The sequence below is a fragment of the Lathyrus oleraceus genome, chromosome 6, assembly GCF_024323335.1.
Source record: "Lathyrus oleraceus cultivar Zhongwan6 chromosome 6, CAAS_Psat_ZW6_1.0, whole genome shotgun sequence".
Taxonomy (NCBI): Eukaryota; Viridiplantae; Streptophyta; class Magnoliopsida; order Fabales; family Fabaceae; genus Lathyrus; species Lathyrus oleraceus.
In genome coordinates, this window is record NC_066584.1 from 318,566,498 (window position 1) to 318,572,783 (window position 6,286).

The following is a 6,286-nucleotide window of genomic DNA, read 5'->3' on the forward strand; positions in this document are numbered from 1 at the left end:
TAAAACAAAGTTTTCACCATATATTCACCATTAAAGAGTTTACAAATGAAGATCATCCCATTTACACACAAAGCTAATGATCATCTACATCTAACCTTGACAAAATGAAGAACTTAGCTACTCATTTTCATGGTAGCTTGGTCAACAAGTTTCGGAAGAAGGTTGATCAACATCCGAGTCGAATAATCGAGATTGGATGGGAATCCACCTTCTTTTTGTGAAAGATTGTTAAGAGATGAAGAGAAATGATTTCTAGGTCACAAAAGATCTCTAGAGCAATGCTGGAAAATATCTCAAAAGTACAAAAGTATGGAGGTGTAAAAGTTTGGCTCCAAAAAGTAGCCCTTGCTACTTATAGTGCTGCTACTGAGTTGTCATGCTCGCTAGGCGAGCAGAATGGCTCGCCTAGCGAGCCCCAAAATGAGGCACCTGTGGCACTTGCGCCCAAAGAAATGTCCTTTGCCAGATTGGCATGTTCGCTAGGCGAACAAAACCTTCGCTAGGCGAAGCCCACGCTTCACCCTTCGCTCCAGCGAGCTTAGGAGGTTTTGCTACTGGAATTGCTCACTGGGAGCTCGCTAATGGCTCGCCTAGCGAGTGAGTGTTGGCTGCGCTTTTGGCCAAGTCTGGACGTGTTCGCTACACCCTTCGCTGGCAGCTCGCCTAACGAGTTTGTTGATGTTTGCTATTGTAAAATACTGGAGCTCTTCGCTGGGGACTCGCTGGGCGCTCGCCTAGCGAGCTCTTCGCCACAGCCCTCGCCTAGTGAGCAAGCTGATGAATGCATTCTTTTTCTTGGTCCCTTGCCATTTTCTTGTGCCTTCATTTTCTATTATTTCATGCCTAATTCCTGCACAATAACACACAAATCAAAGGTACCAAGATCGCTTATCATTGTATTGCAATTCATCAAAAACAAAGGTGGTTTCGAACACTTTAGCAAGGAAATGGAGTGAAAGATGCCTATATTTGATAGCTCAAATAAGCACTTTGGGGTCTCTAACAGTAGGTGAGTCTAATTTTGTAACTGTTTGAGGCATTGTTGATATTGTGATATAGAGTGAGGCCATGGGAATCGAAGCCCTAACCTCTAGGGCTTTGATTCCAAATCTTGAGAGTTTAATTTTGATTTCTAAGCCTAGGGTTCATATAGAAATGGCCTCGATTCGTGATTTTAAGGAAGAAGTGGGAAAATTTGGTTGGATATTTGGAATTAGGAGAAAGAGAGGATTCGGTTGGTGTGTGTATTCCTCATTTTGGTGGTCACCACCACCGGAAACAATTCCCGACACGGTGGCCAACGGTGGAGTTTGACCTGAGGTTGTTAGAATGAACCTTTGAACATGGTGCGTCATTTTCATCTTTGAACTCTCCACAATCATTTCCCCGCGTGCCATACTGATTCATTTCAGCATGTGCTGAATTTCCTTTCCCTTGCCAAGTTTTGTGGGCTCAATTTCATGGGTCTTGTATTGAATTTTGTTCATCACCCTGAATTTAGGCTACACCCCCTCTGGCCAAAGAGCAATTGCATTGGGCCTTGGCCATGAAGCCCATGCACATTTCACTTTGGGAACCCCTGTACAGGGGCCATACCCCCCAACTCGGCCCATTACTTTTGTTCTATTCCTTTTTTTAATTGTTTAGTTTTGTTTAATGTTTTTAATTATTGATTAATTAAAATAATTAGGATTTTAGTTAGATTAATATGATAGAGATTTTTAGAAGTTAATTAAAATTAGGATTTTAATTTTAAATTAGAATTATTTGTTCTAAGTATCAATAATTAGAACAATTGATTTTAATTGGAATTTTAATTCTAATTTTAATTCCATAATTGTTTTCCATGTGATTTGATAATTTTAACCCTAGGGTTTATTAGTAGAAATCATGTTCTCTTAGGATTAGGAATTGAGTTAGAATAATTGATCTTTTAATCATTAATTTTCATATGATACTTGGTTGATGATTTAATTTGATCCCAAATTGTTGCATGATCCCCTAATTATGATTTATACATTTTTATTAACCTTTAGATTAGGTTATACAGATTAACCATAATCCTCAATTTAATTCAAACCATTTGCTTTAAGTTGATCAAACAAAATTTTGATTAACTAAATCCTTTGATTCATGTATAATCCCACAGTCTCTTCAAGTGATTAAAAGTCTCTTGATCACTTGATAAGACTATTTCTGTAAGTTGTGGATCTCAAAGCCTCAAGTCCAAACTTTCATGCAAGGCATCCCAGACAAATCAAGCAGTGAATTATACAAGGCATATCAAAGGTGTTTCGTCAAGAGCTCGTCAATCAAGATTAAAGTTATGTGACATGAGCCTTAAGAAATAGAGAATAAATGAGAGTGAAGAATTCTATTAACTCATTCTGAATATCTTTGGGTACGAGACAAATGACCTAGTTGCTCATCGTATTCACCTTTATTCATAGACTTTAGCACAATTTAAATCATATGATTGTCAAATCTCTCCCTTCAAAGAAACAATGCAACAATCAGAAGCCTCTATCAGCAACTTATCAATCATGATTCGAGTTGTATGCCATGAGCCTTAAGTAACAAAGAATGACGAGAGTGGAGAATTCCTATCCTTGTCTAGGGTATCCTTGGGTATGGGACGAATGACCCAGTTGCTCAAGGTATTCACCTTTGTTCATAGACTTTAGTGCAATTCGAATCAAATGATTGACAAAGTATTCATCATCATAAGGAGCAGCAAGGATTCTTTTTCAGCAACTTAAAAGTTATGATGAGAATCACATGTCACGAGCCTTGAGTAGTAAAGAATGAATGAGAGTGAAGAATTCTATTAACTAATTCTGAATATGTTTGGGTATGGAACGAATGACCTAGTTGCTCATCATATTCACCTTTACTCATAGACTTTAGTGTGGTTCATATCCAAAGACTGCCAAGTCTTCTTCAAATTCTATTATCATATATCATACCTCTTGCCTCAGTCTCTTGTTGTCAGCCGTAGTAGGCTGAACTACGAAAGCTCTGACTTTCTCATTGCACGGTGAGAATACGTAGGCACGACGATTCAGATTCTCCGCAAGCTACCTTATTTATTATCTCTCCATTCATCAATCAATACCATCTTTTTGAGATCAAATATCATTTTTCCTTGGATTTCATGCACATCCTTTTAAGACGATATAACGGCATTCCACCTTGTGAACCAAGAGTTGTTTTATAATGGAACCAAACACTTAATCCTCTTTGTTTTCGGCCGTACCATATAGTGGCGAACGCTATGGCTACCCACATATTAGTTAACGCCAATTTACTCTTGAGTTCAGAGTTTGATCCTTCATGGATCCAATATACCATTCTTCTTTGATTTCAAATCATTTATTCCCTATAGTGATATATTATTCCTTGTACCAAACAACACTTTCCCATGGACTCATACATACCCTTTTAGGACGATATAACAACAGTCCACCTTGTGAACCAAGAGATGTTTGGCTACGAAGCCAAACACTTTATTCCTTCTTTTTTGGCCAATCCTCCTGTTTACTCTTTGGTTCAAAGTTCATTTACCTTTATGGGTTCTAATGTTACCATTATGTTGGTGCAAGTCATACTTTTCATCACTACAAACTCCCAATCTTTGTTTTCATAATTCCACGAACTGCGATGCTCTGACTTTCTCATTGCACAATGAGAATACGTAGGCATAAGGCTTCGAATCCTTGGCGAGCATAATCCTAATTATTCTCCTGCCTTAGGGCACCATCCATGTCTTTTATGATCCATCATCTATCTTTAATCATAAATCATTCATCTCGGTGACATACTGTTTCTTTGAAACCAAATATAGTTTTCTTTGGAATTCCATATATGCCCTTTTAGGACGACTTAATCGGTATTCCACTTTTGTATCAAGAGATGTTTGGCTGTTAAGTCAAACATTTTATTCGTTCTTTTTTGGCCAATATGTCTGTTTCCATCTATGGTACAAATTTTATTTCTCTTACGGATTCCAATACACCCTTACCTTTGGTTCCAAACCATACCATTCAGTCACTTTTACCAGTTCCTTCATTCTTTGACTTTGGTTACTTGTCTCTATCATTCCATTCATCTCCATGATGCATTCATATTTCACCTTCATTTACTCCATGTGATATACTGTTATCTTTGAGCCAAATACATTATCCTTTTGAGTTTCATTTTGTATCTACTTGTGAACCAAGAGTTGTTTGTGCTGTGAAACTAAACACTTAATTCTTTTTTGTTTTCAGACGTACCATATAGTGGTGAATGCTTCAGGCTACCCATATATTGGTTAACTTCATTTTTACTCTTGAGTTCAGATTTCATTCCTTTTGGGAGACAAACAACATTATCCTTTGGTTTAGACCTTATTTGCTATCACAACTTTTTTTCACCTCCCACCATTAGTTATATAAACTACAGAGCTCTGAATTCCTTATTATACTATAAGGATACGTAGGCATGAGGACCCTAATCCTCTCCGAGCACTTTATCTATTTCTTTTCTTTTTCCCTTATTCTTTCGCGAGTCCTTAGATATAACACTCGTTCGAGCAAAGAACGATCAAAACGGTTCCCATTGAGTACAATGGATGTTAGGGGTTTTAATACCTTCCCCTTGCATAACCGACTTCCTTACCCAAATTTCTCTTTCCCCGAGTTTTATCTATGTTTTCTCTTTCCTTTGGAATAAATAAAGTTAGATGGTGACTCTGCTGTATGTTCGAGTGTGCGATGCGTTCGGATGTATTTCTGCTAGCTTCAGTTATATACCTCTCTTTTGGGACACACCTCTACGGTTAACCCCCCTTCCTTCCTTTTTGGGACACACCTCTATAGTTATCCCCATTTTCTCTCTTTTTGGGACACACCTTTATGGCTAACCCCTACTTCTTGGTTTTAACACCACAATTCAGGTTGACACTTTCATGGTTATATACCTCTTTTGGGACACACCTTTATGTTTAACATCATTCTTTTCTTGGTTTTGACACCATTCCCTTACCATATCAGTCATAGTGCTTTGGTGAGCCTTTTTCGGCTTAAACACTACCCACAATCATCTTTTTCTCAGTCTCTATCCTCCAAACTACGAAGCTCTGACTTCCTTATTTCACTATAAGGATACGTAGGCACGAGAATGTGAATCCTTGGCGAGCACTTTTCTTTTGTTTTCCCCCTTTCTCTCTTTGGTTCTACGAACTACGAGACTCTGACTTTCTCATTGCACTATGAGAATATGTAGGCATGAGGGCCTCAATCTTCCTCGAGCATTCTTTTTCTAACCCATTTTCTATTTTGCAGGTACATGAAGATAGCAACATACATCCAAGCAAGAGCATTCAAAACGGTTTCCATGGTGTACCATGGATGTGAGGGGTGCTAATATTTTTCCCTTGCATAACCGACTTCCTTACACGTTTCTCTGTTTCCCTTGAGTTTTATCGATATTTTCTCTTCCTTCTTTGGAGATAAATAAAATTCGATAACGACTCTGTTGCGCCGTATTCAAATACATTTCGTCCGGATTCACAAGATAGCATATTATATGCCTTTGATATGCTTAAATTGGACATTCCTTCTGCCAATACAAATTTTAGTTGTAAGTATACGTAATTAAAACAACTTAGATAGTATTATATGGCATGCTATACTAGGCCATGCCTCTAATAGAATTGTTTACATTGCTTTGACAAATTGTAATATTCCCGATAACATCAACACTACAAATTTTGTTTGAAAAAGCATAGTGTCTTGGTAAATATCATAAACAACCCTTTCCTAATTCTACTTTTTCAAATGATCAACTCCTTCAATTGATATATTATGATATTAGGGGTCTGCTCCTATAAATTCTACTAATAATAGAAAATAATACATACATTTTCAGATGCTTTTTTCAAAAACACACTTGGATACACTTACTGCAAAGTAAGTCTCAAGTTTATCATGCCTTATTCATTTTAAAAATAATGATTGAAAATAAACTTAATCTTAAAAGAAAATCTCTTACACTGATGGAGGAAAATAGTACATTGTCTTTTCTAAGGTTCTTAATGAACATGGCATCACTCATAGAATGAGTTACCCTCATACTCATGAGCAAAATGGCTCTACTAAAAGAAAGCGCATACACAAAAATTGAAGTTGGCCCCACACTTATAGCTAATGCCTTTATGCCTTTTACCTATTGGGAAGAAGCATACATGTTACCTACTCCTATCTTAGATCACGTTTCTCCTATGCAAACTTGATAAAGATCTTGA